The sequence below is a fragment of the Colletes latitarsis genome, chromosome 3, assembly GCF_051014445.1.
Source record: "Colletes latitarsis isolate SP2378_abdomen chromosome 3, iyColLati1, whole genome shotgun sequence".
In the NCBI taxonomy this organism is placed as follows: domain Eukaryota; kingdom Metazoa; phylum Arthropoda; class Insecta; order Hymenoptera; family Colletidae; genus Colletes; species Colletes latitarsis.
In genome coordinates, this window is record NC_135136.1 from 40,981,366 (window position 1) to 40,998,331 (window position 16,966).

At 50.0% G+C, this 16,966-nt stretch overlaps 1 protein-coding gene across 6 annotated transcripts in view; it reads right to left on the reverse strand.

The window, feature by feature from the left end:
• Antp (homeotic protein antennapedia) overlaps positions 1 to 16,966 on the reverse strand; it is a 151,440-nt gene that overhangs the window by 34,540 nt on the left and 99,934 nt on the right. For 2 of the 6 annotated variants that reach the window (XR_013079420.1, XM_076762248.1), the window contains exon 1: positions 9,958 to 10,323. The exons of 3 other annotated variants lie outside the window; for them this stretch is intronic. The gene's annotated coding sequence lies outside the window, so the exon portion shown is untranslated. Of the gene's footprint in view, positions 1 to 7,472; positions 7,546 to 9,957; positions 10,324 to 16,966 lie in introns of those variants that run through there. One more of the 6 variants, XM_076762251.1, reaches the window with a different exon arrangement.

Consider the following 16,966-nt stretch of genomic DNA (forward strand, 5'->3'; position numbering starts at 1 on the left):
AAAAGACAGCTAAACTCTTTTTATTCTAATGAGATGACTGAACGCAGTAATTAATCGTAAATTGCAACAACGAATGGGAGAAAATGATTGCATCGCAGCCGACTATTCTATACAACGTGTGCAATTATCCTGTAGATCTCAAAGGATACGAGCCATCATATGTAAAACAGTACTGCGCGTTAATAAATTAGTAAAAGCGAGGACTCTTCGGCGTTTCGTAAAATTAAATCGTATGTGACAGAATCGGGGTCAAAATTGACCCGTCCTCGTCATCGATTTCGACTCGAACGTTTCTGCTTCCAATTTCACTTGTTGCCAAGTGACCATTCCACTTGTCAACACAGTGTAACGAACGGGGCTCGCGTGCAACTATCGAGGTATCCGTTGTACGGTACCTTGTACACGTTCTATCGCATGTACGAATCGATAGAGTCACGCGACTAGCTTATAGACGCGTGCCAAAAGTGAGCCTTGAACGCAAAAGTCGGGCCGTGGATCGATTTCGGTGCGTTCGGGGCCAAAACGGAAACCGTAAACAGAGGAAAGAGAAACCTGGGAACAGGGAAAAGCAACCCCGAGGATTCGCTCGTTGACCTAAATGAGCTGCTCGAATTTTGCGCGATTCCCTCGCAGCGGGACGTCCAACACCTAACACAAGGACTCCGGGCGACTTCTGTTCCTCGACTTTCGCCGGTTCGCATGAAAAGCCAAGGATCACAGAATCTTACCTAACTTTCACATTTTTTCGGGAAAACTTTTTTTGTCTAGGACTGTTGCGGAAATTTAGGGCGGCCAGCTTTCTCTTTTGGGGCCCCACGGATTTCGAAGGTCGAAACGGTCCCTTGGACATCCAGTTTCGACTTCGATCTACTCCCATTCGGTAGCATCTATCGTTATCTATACTGCTTTTGTTCTTACCAGTAACTGATCAATTTTATTTACCCCTATACGTAATAGTCGTGTGCGACCTGTGTGGGTCAGGGTTCAGCATGTTCGACTCAGCAAACTACAACCCGCACCGCGTATAACTGTTTTTTAATACATGAAGAAGGCACTTAACAGTCTTAGAATTTTTATTAATCTCTGACAGTAATTTCTGATGGTCTCTAATATCCTTGGAATTATTTTCCGATACCTGTACCTAGCCTACGTGCACTCGCATGCGGGTTGCATAACTTATCAAGGCGAATCGACCACGCTTTCGTTTCTCACGTTTTAAAATATGTTTTTAAACTTCCGAAGATTCTCTATCTTGAGTCGAGTGTATTTATTCGAGTCGTGTGCAATAGTCTAGACTTTCTTTTCGCCAGGAAACGTTTTTAAATTGAGATTCCAAGTGTTTTGGAGACCGTGCAACAGTTTAATCGCAATCGTTTGTCGAGAGGAGCTTCCCCCGACGAAAGTGCTTCGAAGTTGTAGCACATTCGATGCGTAAAAGTTTTAACGAAGGCACGCGGATGCGCGTTCATCGCGCAACAAAGCTAGGCCAGATACGATCTCGAGTCGGTCGAGTATTGCGTACATACCGGTGCATATAAAACACGGCTAGCCCATTCCCTGAGAACCGTCGAGTTTCACTCGAGCAACGAGGTTAAAAGTCGTGCACCGGGTTTCCACGAAATCTAGATTCTACTTCGTTAATAGCCGTCCAAAGAGGACCGTCGTATCTCGCCTTGCCATCGAGGAGCAATGAAAAATTTTCTAAAGGCACTTCAAAAGTCGCGCGGAGATAGAGAAATCAAGTTCCACGCGGAGGGAAATTTGTTGCGATGGCTGAATAAGAAACGAGAAATAGGATTCTGGTTCGCTCGTAACGAGACCTTGACGGCGTGCCTCGCGATTTAAAGAGGGTAATTAGAATTCATGATGCAAGCTGGTTGCTTTCCAGAGGGACAGGCTGAAAGGGTTAGGGCTGCGGGATAATTCATAATTTATGGATGCGTGGCTGACCGATGAGACGGGCCCTATACGCGTACCTAAAACACTAGGGTACCCTTCGTTATGCCTTAAGGTTCATTCGTTGCGACTAACAACCCTCGAGGCCCTAATTCGAGAGCGACTTGGTTGTACGTGTTTAGCTGCTGTTGGAAGTTTTATGGTATTTTCAGCGTAAAAGCAAAAGACATAATACCGAGCAATCAGTACGTTTGTTAATTTGTGGTTTCGACACCTGCGTGGGTTCATTAACAAATAAAGAAGCGTTAAATTAAGAACTGTTTTGATTGCTTGTATCGATTAGTTGTGCACGACTTATGAGCAAATAAAGTGTCACGTGGCGACATTCGTCTTCGATGTACAATGCTAATACGTTCGCCTCCATATTGAACACAGGTGATCTACGCCAGTACCTTCGAGCAAAACATTTACAACTTGGAACCGCCATAAAATTACCCGTACGTTATGTTTCTATAACCTGTCTCGTTACTTTTCATGCAAATGTACCTATAGATCTGAGCGTTCGAGCACTCTCATCGGAAAAGATGCATAAATCTTTCCTATCCTTACGCGACGGTCCATGCGTCGTAGATCTTAAACCTCGCCATTTTGAGAAAAGTAACGTTGCTCGAATAGTAATCCTATTTTTACCGAGCTTAGTTTTGTCCAACTCTTCTTCGTTCATAAATAATACAGTTTCAAATTAAAAATCGCAATTTTCAACCCCCGAGTCAGAGAACTCATAAATATCACTCGTTAGCAATTTATATTGTATATTCTTTGACTTGATTACCGAAATAAATTAGTGTGCAAGCACCGGTCTCCGTGATTTTATTAAAATTCTCTAAAGACGAAGGGTGATCGTTTCGATGTCCTTCCAAGGTGAAAAGGCTCCCCCAGTTGGTGGTCCACGGGGGTAGGAAAGGGGTGGAACGCGAGGGGGGTCGCGTCTTGGCTGGTAACGCCGATGGCGGACCTAAAATTACGGAAGGTGAGCCTTTATTTCGTCGCGAGCGTGAGGAGGGGTTGCCTATAAGACCGTCGAGACACGCCGGAGAGTGGAAAGTTTTGACGCCACCCTATAAATCAAGCTCCAGGCTCGCTCGGCCGGAACGTTGTACGGGCTCACCCCGGCTCGAGAGTTTCGCTCACCGTATGTCTCCTTCGCTCTCGGCACAGACAGCTTGTACAAGGTGAGTCAAAAATTCCAACAGTTCCGTCGTTCCCTCCCTCCCTCCCCGTTCCCCCGGCCGCCACGACTTTGAAATAATTACCCCCGGAGTTAATTTATGTCGCGACTGCGGCCCGTCGCCGTCGGGGGAACGACGACGCGCTTTTTCCGAATTAACGCGCGACACCCTCGTGAAAAAATTCTGTTCGGCTGATAGCTGCCCCGGAGGGTGAATCGCAACCCCCGGTGGCGAAACTGCGGGAACAGGGGCGGTAGGTTGGCTCGTGTTATCGAGGATTTCATCTTCGAAATATAATAATTATTTATTTGGTAACGTTACCGCTGCATTCGAATTTTCGATCGAGTGAATTTTGCTTCGCGGTTCTCTACGGATCGACCTTTCGAGGAAACGCCGGGAGGCGAAAAAGGGGAGAAGGGGGGGTCGATTGCGAAACAAAGCGAGCGAAAGACGTGGCCGTTCGTGGGCGAGTCGCTGATATCGCGTCGCGATAATCGCGGAAATGGTCGGTACGAGGGGGAACGTTTAGCCGGGACACATGTCGCGCGTTCGCAGATATTATACAATTAGCAGATATAATTATTAAATGGGAAGTCGATTATCTGGGATCGGTGCACGTCGCGTTTATATCGTTTATCGAGAGGAAACACCGTTCCTTGCCCCCGTGGTATATTTCCTAGGCGGGGTCGCGGTGCGTGAAGGATATTATGGGAATATTTCGAATAGATCGGATGCCGATACGCGGCACAAAAGCCGCGAACGAGTGGAACGTTTCGCGCACAGCCGAGCCAGAAATTCCGTCCTGGGGGCGATTGTTTTTCGTTAAACGCGACGATCGAAATAAGATCGAACCTAGAGTCTGGGACAGAGTCGTCCCCCGGTGGGTCCTGTAGGAAATACGTTTCCGGTAGTTGGCCGGCTGTCGTTGGAAGTCGCGTGACAGACAGAAAAGAGCTCGCAGAGAAAGGGTGGTCGACGGAGGATCAGGGAGAAAAGGAGGAAATTGGGTGGAGTAGACCGGGGCGGCAGGGTGAGAAGCGAGGATTCGGCTAGCTAGCGGCGTGGAGCGGTTGGTTCGGGGTTGGTATTGGATGCTGCCTCGGCGAAGCTCACGGTAGGGGTAGTTTGACAAGTTGACAAGAGCACAAAGGCCGCGGCGGAGCCGCAGGAGGGGAAGGGGCGGAAAGGCGAGACGAGAGGGAGAATCAGAGAGGAACGGAGAGACGGTGAGAGAGTGGGTAGAGGAGGCGTCGCGACGCTCACCGTCCGACGGAGGGTTACCGGGAACGGGAGGGTGAGGCCAGGGGGGATGAAAGCCCGGCAGATCCGACGCCGTGAACAAAGGCTTCACCCCGCCTCGCCTCTCTCGGACTTTGGAAACGGGATCACCCATACCACCGTGGACCCCGTGTGCGTGTGCGTGTGCAAGTTGGAGTTTGCTTGCTCGACTCGATAGATACGGGGCCGGGCCTAATATCGAAAGTTCCTGGCTCGGGCAGAGACCGTGCTTAATTAAATCGGAAGACCGTGAGAGATAACCGGCGACCCTCCCATCGAACGTCTGGAAAACACGGTGCCACGGATGCGATTCGACGCTGCAAAATGAACGCGCATATTCACTGGAATATATATTTTTGTCGAAATAGACCGATAGAATTGCGATCGAGGAACGGTTCGAGCCTTATCTCGACCCAACGTTTGTTGCTTTCACTGCGAACGAACGCCGAGAACCGATTGAAGTTTGACGAACGCGCAGAAATTAGGCCGTAGCGTTCGAAATCACGTTTAACCTGTAGATTGAGCAATTCGTCGATGGTAAACTCGCACGCACGGGTGGTGGAAAAAGAGTAAACGTGACGTAACTAGCCTGGTCTTGCTGTAAACGCCGATACGTATATGGATAATATTATTCGATCGATGAATAGGGAATAACAGATCAGTTAATGTACTCCGATTTGGCGAACAAAATTTAGCAAGGCAGTGTGCGGTGAAACGAGTCTTCGATCACCCTTCGATCACCCTGGATCTACGCGGTATTATATTGTCGTTAAATGGTCGTCTATTTGGAGCAGAAGTTCGTGTAAAAACGATAAACCTCTTTCAGCGACCTAATAAAATACCCACAAATCTTCCGCGCGTACCGTTTTCGTACTCCACAATTTACTGCTCGTTAAAAGCCACCCCCTGACCCGGCGATGAATGAATCCGCGGGATCCGGAGCAAACCGTGTCGAACGGAGGGAATCGATAGAGTACAATGCGTGCGATCACCGATCCCGGTTCGACGTTCCGCGGTTCGAACGATGTTTCTAATGATCCTCGCGGCGTTCTCGATCGCGATAAATCATGCTAGCAGCTCGTAAACCGTAAGGGGGCCCCGGGTATATGTATCAACGCGGACACGCGAGCGGAGAAGGGGGGGCGGGATCAGCGTCGGGGAGGGGGAAGGCGGAAAGAGTCTGTACATCGCTGCGAAGTTATGCCGCGGTATGAATGGAACGCTTTTGCGGAACACGCCTTATACAAGGTGGTTAGCTGAAATATTTATTGCCCTTCGAACGGGTATCGGCCGTCGGCGGTATGCCATTGTGGAAAATCGTTCGAGTTGTTCACGGCCACGGTTCCTATTATTCCCACCTTTTTTTATCCCGCCTGTCTATTCCCTTCCACGGTCTACCCCGTCACCAGACTTTCCCAGGTCGTTGTTTTTTAGTTGCGATTCTTGATAAACAAAGTTTCTGCCTACGAGGGTTGATTTCAAAGTCCTAGATCCGCCTTTGTTGGAATCGAGGCTCAAGCGTCGCAGACTGTGAATATTTACTTTGACAATTGACGTGGCTTCTAAGCGTCGAACCACGTTGCATTTTGCAAATATTACTCATCGTTAGTATAGCATCGATCGAAAAGAACGTGTCTTTAACTTTCTAGTTCGCAAATATGATACGAAGATCTATTTTAATAGTTAAATATTGCAGAGGGAGCGCGTAGGTGTGTCAATTTATAGGCACCGGTTGCAGAATTCCTGTTGAAGTACCCGAAACCCCAAAATTAAGAGAAACCAGCGAAATAACACGCTCGCGGCCTGGAATTAAAGCAACCCTCGCCGATCTCGATCGTTCCGAGAATCATCTCCGGATTACAGCTGTCATTAAAACACGATCGAGTGCCTAATAACCCCCTTGCCAGCGAGGAAGCACGGAATCTAAATCTATTGGAGTATCGGAGGTTCCGAAGGTGAACGTAGAAAACGAACAACGAAAGTTTTACCGAGACTATACGAACTGCTATCCTACTGGATAGAGGAACAAGAAAGCGAAACCATCGAGGGGAAAGAATTAAGCGCGCCATGGAAGTTGCTGGACTTCCGGTAACGGTCCGTGTTTTCTCGCGCGAGTTCCATCGAATATGACAGTTTCTGGAAAAACTTGTTTGGCCGAATCGGGACGGAAACGTTTCGAGGAAAACTGGAACGACTCGGCGAAAATAGTCGCTGGAAAGAAACTGCGATCGTCCGACTGGGCAGCTTCCGTGAAAATCGCCACGGCCAGCGATTCGTTTTCCATCGATTTACACGGTGCAACGCTTTCAATCCATGCTCCGGCGATCGCAGCCACCGGCAATTAAGATAATTAGATCGCGATCGCGCCAGAGATACTTTGTGTAAACACCGTAAAGACGCGTTCAATATGCGAACTCGGGCTTTATCGAATTAAGCGTTGTTTAATTAATTTCTTCGAATCCACGTAATTATATTTGCTACGGGAATTCGTACAGAACTCGGAGAATTCCTTGGAAAGTAGATTAATCATCTCCAGCAGAGGGTGACTGCAACTAACCTTTCATAATCAACAGGAAGAATACGAAGCGATCGAAAGCATTCGACTCTCGATCGGATTGTCAATCTTTAATTTATCCGGACCTGGCGAGACCTTCGCGCTTCCCCGTCATTCCTCATCCCCGATGTAAGCTTCTCTAAGCTACCAGACACCCCAACACCGACCTCGTGGCTACGAATCCACTAAATCAGAAGCGCAGCGAAGCGTCTTCACCCCGAAGTAGTCACGGATCACCCTCGAATTCGGGTTTCGCAGTAGTTGCCACCTGAAGGTGAGGCAAAGTTCAAACTCTGGTCGACAATGTCTACAAAGTGGTAACTAGCGAAAGGTCAACGTTCCAACGCCTCGTTGCAGTAACCCAGACCTAACCCCTTGCTTCTCCAAGTGACAAAAAATAGCGAATTTTTTTGCCTCGATAATAATTCAGTTTAACCCTGGACATTCGTAAAAAGTTTCGCTCGAGGGTCGATGAAACTCGAGAGACACTTTCTTAGACTACTTTTCGTACGTACTGTTTGAAGTTTGGTACACTTAGAGGCATTTCCGGCGAATACCGTTCCCGTTACGTCGCGCACAGCACCATTTACTACGATTGAAAATTAAAAAGAAACGTCTACGTTATTAATGTTCGCCGCGACAAAGTTTGCGCCGCGAAACCAGCTGTTGCAAACAATGCGTCCGGGAAATGTCAGTCGACCAATAACGTCGAAACACGCGTTACGATAGGTGGAGGGGGCGTGGAGGAGTAACTTTGCAACGCGGGCGATGCATATACTTTAAATGGTAATGTTACATGCGTGTGTAAAGAGAAGTCGTGTCGGTCGATTAGTCGAGGACTGTTTGCACGTTGCAAACGGCGCCCGATGGAATGGAATATTTGCGCGTCGGTCGCTCGAAACGTGTTCTTTCTACGAGACATTGTGATAGACCCGTATTCTCTTAACAAATTCATAATTAAACGCCTCGACGCGTTAGAAAAATATTACGCCTTCGCGTTTCCTCGCGGAACCTGTTGCCCGGCGTCGTCGACTATTTTTATCTTTCGCTTACCGTAAACTTTTCCTGTAAAAATTATTACGTAACCAGCGATTTCTATCTCGGCGATTCGAAGCATTCAAATTCGATCTGCATTTATTTTCGACGACGGCGTTAAGAATATCTCGGTTTATCGTCACGATAGAATTCTCCGTTGCATTCTTGCACGGACGAGAATCTCGAAATTATGCTGTCGAAGTTCGTAGAAATAGGTATAAACATTGCTTAACACGAGTTAAACGCAATGTAAACGCGAGCAGCCGATTATCCTCGGAATTAATCCGCGCACCCTCGTCAGATCGAAGGGTTGGAGGTTCATTAAATATTTATGGAGTCGCGATACCATATCGAAACGGTTCCACCCTTCGCCCGATCGGTCTTCTTCTCTATCGGGAAAATAAGCTTCCGAACCAGCACTGTAGTAGCTTATTACGCGGAACAAAGTTAAATATTGGCTGGCTAATGCAACTTTAAAATACGTAGAAAGGATTTCGAGGAAATTTTTCGCGATTTCGTCGAGCAGTAAACAAGATCCGCGGTTTTTTCCACGACGTATCCGTGTAGCAAGATGTCGCGTGCTGGTCGGAGATTTAAAAATAGCCGAAGAAGGATGGCGGGTCCGGGCTGGACGATTATGCAAGACGAGTCTGTTATCTGTTCCAGGTAAAAGGAGGCGAGCCGGTGCGTGTCCTTTTGCTACCGTGCGTTAATGAGCCCTCCGTGCCACGTGGCCGCCGAACCGTTTGACCTGCATTTAAGATTTTAATCCGAGATAACGCGGGGGCGCCGCGCTTAGCGGGACATTTGTCTTCGCGTTACACCGGGTTTGGGAAGATAACCGTTTAGAACCGGCCAGCGTCTCCAAACGAATATTTTCCCCACCTGGTAGGATAGAAAATGTCGAATTGCCATCTACTTGTGGGCACAACAAAGAGAAAGCTAGAAATAGCGGTGGATACGGGGAACTTCCGGCGTACGCAAATCTAGAATCAAGGTTGCAATCTACCAAGGGTCCTGTCCCCAGGGGAATCGTATTGGACTCTTACACCGAGTGTATCAAACGCGTAGCAAGTACGGAGGCCACAGATTCTTGCCCTTTTAAGTGACTTTGCCCAGAAGGGTAGGAATCACTGTGACCGGTGGATTTAGTATGCATTTGATATGGTCGATGTAAATTAACTGTGTCACCGAAAGGGAGTGTGGACTTCCTTGCGTCTGGGACTCTTAAACTCGTTTCTTTATTGCAAGAGGACTCGTTGTTCCGAGTCCAAAACCCCCTGAGATATTTATGATCTTCGAATTGGGGAATTTAATAGCCTCGGTACGCTCTTTGTTGTGGTCTACTTGTTAAACTGTTCGTTTGACCAACAATCGTCGTTCTACGCGTACAACGGGTCCATGAAGCCTCCCGCGCGACGATACTTCTTTCAGCAGCGATCTTTAAGTAGTTCGACGTCAAACTAGAAACTAAATTTAGTGTAATATCTCAAAATAAAACTTCTGTTTCACATCTGTTAGAGCTTCCCCGTCACCGATAACGCAAAGTGCATGTCTCCAACTCGCGCGACGAAATGTTCAATGTTGCAATTATATCGATTTGTTCCTCTGTTTACACGGTGTGCAATGACAGGAGGTCTATCCGGATAAAACGTTATTCGTACCCGTTGCCAGTTATCTGGCGAAATATGCACCCAACTCTGCTTTAAGTAATCGATACTAGAACTAGTTTAGTATCTAGACTTCTCAGACTTCTGTTTCAGACGTCTGTTCGAGCTTCCCCGACGCCGATAACCTTAAGCACGAGAGGACGACGCAATTTTGTACTCATAATAAGGAACTGATAATTCCTATCACATCGCAGAACTCGACCGCAAGAAAAATCGTACGCCATGTTGTTTCCGATTATTCGACTTACTTCTGGATGATCGATCAATGGAGGTGGGTTTCGTGAAACGCACGTACCTGTCTCCGCCATGATGCGTCCTTGGTGATTCCCGCGCAGCCAGGAATCGCGGCACTAACGATCACTCGCGCGCGTCCGCGCGTGATACGCGATTTCCTTCGCGGTGGCTATCGGACGATTAACGCGAAACCAGACGGCAGCCAGCGTGTTGGAATCGCTTAGAAGAGAGAGAGGCCGATGGCAATTACGCGCGGCGGGACAGGTCGAGTCGCGGCGTTATCGCGGCGCGTTGTCAACCGCGAAAACCGACGACGCCGCTGCCGCTGCAGCAGCCAGACTGTGCAAACACGCCGCCAATTACGTATACACGCGGACAACACCTATCGATACGCACGGAGACGTAACGAACTCGTCGGGCAGCCGCGATCTCGCCGGGTGCACGCGCTCCAGGAGGAACCTTGCGTCGAGAGCGGAATAATTTTCGCGGCCCCGTTCGAAATCCGCCGCGGTGAGCGCGCCAGACCACGGTAATTAGTCGCGTGCACGTGTCCCGATAACGCATCGATGCTTCCGCGTTTAACAGCGCGAGTTACCGATCTCGCTTGAATTTTTAATTATCGTCGAAACGCATCGAGGATCGAGTCGAACGATCGCGCGACACTCACTGCGGAGGAACGTGGAGAATATACTTTCGTAGCACTTGTACGCAGTGGAGAAACCAAACGGTACCTTCGAAGTCTTCCACAAGGTGTCTTTGACGAGCACCGGGCCACCGAAAACGATCCATCGGTTCACGCGACACGTGGGAGCTGGCGAACGTCACGTTTCGAGTCACGTGTCCGAGGTTCACCGGGGAACGAACGGTTCGCGAGTACGGGCACGATCATGATCGCGGTTAGGCTCGTGTATCCCACTTCGTGGCACAACTGTCATCGGCGACGAGACCGCGTCTCGGTGTCGGTTGCGAGCGACGCAGGCAGCGCGACTCCGCGTCCGTGTCGGAGCTTCTGACTCGGCAGAAGTACAGACAGAAACGAAACTACGCAACGTGACGGCTAACGCGCGCACACGAGGTGGCCAACTCGCGCGGAGAACGAGAGAGCCAGAGAGAGAGAGAGAAAGAGATAGAGAAAGGCTCGTGACGGGCGTGGAAGTGTGCGTGTACGCGCGTGTAGGAGACGAAGACGAGCCAAGCGCGCGTACGAGGGAAAAAAAGGACGAGACGCGTGTGTCTGTGTGTGCGTGTGTATGTTCGCGCGAGCGCTGACGCGTGTGCGTGCAAGAGAGAATGTGTGCAGAGAAGCGTATCCTCCTGTCGAGCGTGGAGCGGACGAGAGCGTCGAGCTGTCAGCGCACCCCACCCCGAAATCCCCCCTCGAAACCAACCCCTCCTACCGTCACGAACCCCCTCCCCAGGTTCGAGCTTTCCCTCGACTATGCTCGACTCACCCCCTCCCTCCTTTCTCTCCCTCGCTCGTTCGTCGCCCCTTGCAACCCTCCGCCGCTGCGGACCGACATCGAAGAAAACCGAATGAAACGGGAAACGCTGGGAATTTTTTTTCCTTTTTTTACGGTTCGAGACTACCCCCGAGCAACGTGTATATTATTCGACCTCGTTCTGAGAGCTTTTGCGGAGATACTTCTGGAGAAAGTCGCCGTCTTCTTCGCCGAGAAGCGGCGACTCAACGTCGTTTCAAATTGCTACGAATTTTGAAAATAAATGCAAGTTGCCGGGAAAGCGACCCTCTGGCGCTTGCATCGACGTAGATGGATCGTAATTCTTGCTTACCTCGCGGTTGCAACCGATCCTCCCCTCATCGACGTCTCCGCCGCCACATTTCGCCCTTCTACTTCGGTTTCGACTTTCGCCCGTATCCTCCCTCGTCGTGGCAACGGACCGTGACCGGAACCCACCCCATAATCATGATAAAATGTCAGCTCACTGACGGCGTAGTCGCGTCGCCTGAGCGCGATGGACGCATCCCCCGTAATTGTTCGAAAAGTTGTAAATCACCGATCGCAAAAAATGTTTAACGAAGCTATTTTTATTTACTTTGCCGTCCAACGAACGATCGACTCCGTCTTTATTTTCCCATTTTCAACGAACGAGTCATGGAAATTTTTACGTCATAGAACGCGCGAAACGCCGATGCAACATACCGATGTCCAAGGACAGCAGCCTTTCGCCGCTCCGAAAATAATTAAAAACATCATCGCGCGCTTCCATCGAGGAGTCATCGCGGCGAGTTAAAATTTTTCCGGAACCGGTCCAAGTAGAACTCGTCGGTTTTCGCGTTTCTTCCGCGTCGATGTCGACTTTTTGGCGCGTGACGTTCGTTAAAAGCTTAGCCAAATAATTCCGCGTCCCGGTAATGGCTTCAACCTTCGCCCACGAAACTCAACAGCGAACCAGTATATATCCGTACTTATTGTTCGACGTACAGTTCCATTTCCTGTTCCGTTTCCCCCCGGTTTCTTGTTCATCCCCCACTATCGAACCGTGACCATGGCCCACCCCGTCGTCACGGGCAGGGAATGTCAGTCGACGGTTGGAGGGTTGGCTTCGCGAGCCCAGCTCACGGATGCCCATCGTCTGGGAACGAATACGTGCACGCGTGTACGAGAGCGTGTGCGTGCAGACCACTCTCGGATCCAAGAAACTTGTCCCGGGAGACGATTGAACGGTCCGCCATTGGCGGAACAACCGGAGGCTGACCTTTGGGGAGGCGAGAACCGTAGGGTCCTGATTACTAGCGAAACGGATCCCTTTGTCCTCGTGGACGAAGGGGCAGCTTCTTTGTCGAGAAACTCGCCGCGGACGTATTAAACCGATCGTGCAAATATTACGCCCGTCACGGTCTTTGTTTCCCCTTATTGTTTCGCACGAAGATCGCCGCCTGACGAGGAAAATGGGGCCCGCGGCGTTACGACTTCATCACGCTCGAACGACGCCATCGTTTGTCCCTCGTTCTCTTCCTTCGCGGGCTATTTCACGTAATGGAGACGTGGGTGTCGCTGGAACGGACCTTTCTACTTTTCGTTTTGGCTCCCTCCTCTCGACTTACGTATTGAAACCTCCGGATTATTTTCAGACTTAAGATGGGGCAAATGTCAGACTATAACTCTTTCTCAGAAATTAATTTCGTCCTGGTTTTGCTAGTGTTTACCTAAATGTACCTCTCCCCTCGTCGAACGTATTAAAACAGATGTCAGACCTGTCCTCTGAGTACATTATCGATGAACCATGTAAGCTTCTTTTTTGCATTCCAACGCTGAGCTTAGCGACACTGTGGCTGTGGACGGTTGCAGGGTCCTCAGAAGCGTTTCTAAAGAAAATGGAGTTGGGGCAGCGGAGTGATGACTCTATCCAATCGACTCGGCCGATTTCTCATCCGTATTCATCGTCTAGCCGTGGGCAGAGCCGCGTATTCGAGCTCAGGCCAGGGAAGAAAGAAACGAACTGGTCGACCAGGGAGGAGGACGAGAAGCGCCTATGATTTATGGCCGCCATTACGGTCCTGATAATTATATGCTGCCCTATGGCCGCCCCCTCCTGCACGTCGCACGAAAGGAACGAGAGAGGATCGGTAGATGATATCCTGCCTGCCTGCTGACCAGCGAACAACAACGTGCCAGCAGGCTGTGCCCGATCGAGCATCGGTTGCCCGTTCCTCTTGATTGCCTCGATCGCTTTGATACGCTTTGATATTCCGGGAGTGCGGCCAAGTATGGGTTTCGACCCTCCTCGAAATTGCCGCGGAAGAAGAAAAATTGCGAGGAACGAATCACGAACGCGCGAAATTCCCGCCATCTGGTGACGATTACGGTTCCTCGCGACGCCTGTGCTACCGAAGATCCTGATTTTTTGTCTTCGAACGCAGGATGGGCACCCGGGGTAACGGATGTTCGGGACAGAGGATCTTCCCCCTCAAACTTTTCTAGCTCTCCAGGCGATATTAACGCCGCTCGTCGCCAAGGATATTTTACTCCCTCGACAGGGGTCACTTTTATATTAAACTGATAATCAAATTAACGAGTATCGGGACTCCTTGCGTTTTTTAACGACACGGAAACGTCGTTCGAAGAGCAAAACGTGAGGCAATTATCGAAGGTGTCGAAGAGGATTCTTTCAGTGGAATAAAGAAACAATTTCCGGGGCGCTGAAGTAGCGAGAAAACAAAAAGACTCGTAGTCCTCGTAAAGCAACGTATTCGAGAAAATCCCTACTCCCGAGCTTTCCTACAATGGCGGTCGTAAATATCGGGGCGAAGGGCTCCGGTAGTTTCTTTACTACTCCCCGTGGACCACTTATTACGCTGATTCCCCTGCAAGCCACAATCATCTAAGTATTTCTTTAACGACCCCGTGAGCGGATCGAATTGACTGAACTAATGACTGACCATCGCGTGCACCAAAAAGGAGCCGTATTATTACCGAAGATCGAACACTCTGTCGCTGTATTTCCCAAGAAACTTTCACAGAATGTCGGAAAGTATCGTGATAAATTTCACGCTCGTCGGGAACGGTCTTGAGTCGCGCGGAATACAGGATTCCAGCGCGTCGTGATAAATTGTCGAAAAGCAAAAGAGGTGCCCCGCCCGGTCGGATATCGTCGGTCGCTCGTCGAAAAACGCTGATTATGTAACGCTGAAACGCGACGAGGCTCGTTACACTCGTTACAAACCGGTGAAATATTTTACAGCGTGTGACGCGCCCGCGCGAACAGACGAAACAAACATCCCCCGGCACGCCATAAATTACGGGCCCGCTCGGAAAAAAGCCCCGGTCCGTCGGTGATTTGCGTCCACGCGGCGGAATTAAGATCGCGACCCCGCCATGGATCCTCTTTTCTCTTAGCTACTCGCTGGCCCCCCCTAGGACGCGTATTGAGACATCGAGGCCGCTCTTTAACGCGCCGTCGCGTCACGCTTTTTGACTTTTACAATAATAAATCGGCAGGCCATTGTGGCTCTCGCGTCGAGCCTCGGCCCGACGACGGTGAATGCGTGCCTACGTGTGAATATATACGCGGACGTCATTTGCATAACCAACCAGACGACCCGGCGTGCCGGTGCACACAGAAGCACCGCGTAAAACGTTCCTGGCTACACGTGTAAGCCGCGTCCGTACGAGGAATGGCGGAGGATTCATGAGAACCGACCAGGTGTGGATACCTGCGCTTCCCGATTCGGACCACGTGGCACGGACTGCCCGTTATCACTCCGAACGTAATTTCCCCGCTCTTCCCGACGATTTTTTACGCCCCTCGAAATTCCAACTTTTGCCCCACCGCTCCCCTAAACTCGATCATTGGCGATTTCGGTGGTTCTTGCTTCAAGTATTTCGACTAAAAGATGCCATTTGCGCTCACAGCTAGACTCAAGATTTATTTATAAAAAGAACAATTTTAATATCCTTTAAAATGGCATCACAAAGTTGCTTTCATTAAGATTAAGCTCGCTAAGGCAATTTTGCGCCTTCGTCCAACGTTTGTAAAAATGTTAAACGGGGGGGAAAGGCTGCCAAGAGTGAGCGGAGAAAAAAAGTGTCCAGCGAGAACCGGCCTTGACAATCGGTCGACGCGGACCACCTCGGTTATTGTTCGCCGCGGTGCAATTAGCGCGGCGTAAATCACGAGGATAACGAGACACGGCGCCCCGAAGGCGTCACACGGTGTTCTCTCGTACGAGGAGACGAAAGCAGCCCGGAGTAAAGGGAGAGGAGGACGGAGGCCGAGGGCAGAAGAAGAGCCGTCGTCGACGTACGGGGGCGGCTGGCGTTCCCGTTCGCCAACTGCGCGACGTTCGCCGAGAGAACTTACAACGGAGAACGAACTCTCTCTTCGTCTTCCTCCTCTTCTTCGACGCTGTCTAGCAGTTGCCATCGCGAGGAGCAACGATGTTGCCAGAAACCCCACGCGCCATCCATCTTGCCGCGCGCTGGACGAAAATAACTCGAATTTAAGAAGCTCGCGCTCGAAAACAATACGGGGCGGGTTTTCACCGGTTGCGTAATGGCTCTATCGTTTTTCGGGAAATTAACGGCGGTCGTTCCGCGTTCCGGCTCGCCAGAAACGGAGGGAAATCGAATTAAGGCTCTCAGCTTTGACCCAGTCGTCCTGGAAACCTTTTTCGACCAACTGCGAAAGTTAAAAGCTAATCTGCTTCGGGTGCTCTGTCATGGGAACGATTAATTACTCGGAAAGTAAACACGTAAATAAAGTATTTTGTTTTTCGATGTAAAAGTTCATCGATTCCCGGCGCGATATGCAATTTTATTTGTTCAGGGGGATCATAAAATAATGGCGTTAAACGCGGCGGAATATTTTCGAGGGAAAGAATAGAACGGCGGACGATCGAACGTGGAAATTTCATTCGGTGGAGAGAGGAGATTAACGCGGATTGGTGGACAATAGAAATCGAGAAGTCACGGTTCGGGAATTCCATCGATTTTTCCGGGGTTTTTCCAGTCGCGCGACGGAGCAACGAAAACGCAGCATCGGCGCCCGCTCTTCCAATAGATATCGATGCGCCCCGTTAACCTATTAAAGATACATCTCGAGCGTGTAACGCGCGCCCATTTCGTAGTCATTGTGCGGTCCCGGGCGTATTTATCGTCGGTTTTCGACCGAACGAGATCGCCCGGGATAAATTTATTCGCGTTTAAAAAGTGGTTAAAAACCGCGACGGTTAAAATCCGGGGGAGGTAGAAAAACGCGGTCGTGGCTGGTAATTTCGCGGGCAGGCGTCGATAAATTATCGAACACGGTGACTTCCTGCGCGGCGGCGGCGCGGTTTCGGTTTTCCGCCTGGCAACAACCGTTGCCCTCTTCTGTCGGTCTTACTTCCTCAGCCCTTCCGTCGGCGACCCCGTGATTTATCGCGATGGAAAGTACGAGAAATAACAAGAGGGATCCCGGGGGCACGTTGCACGCCACGCTCGTTCCCGAAATAAAAATGGGCTCCCGAAAGATCGCGCGAACGCGACCGTCGCGCGGACGACGCCTCGACGCTCCGACGCGGGACAAATAGCTTTCGATTTACGACGGAACGCTTTAACGAACCGTTT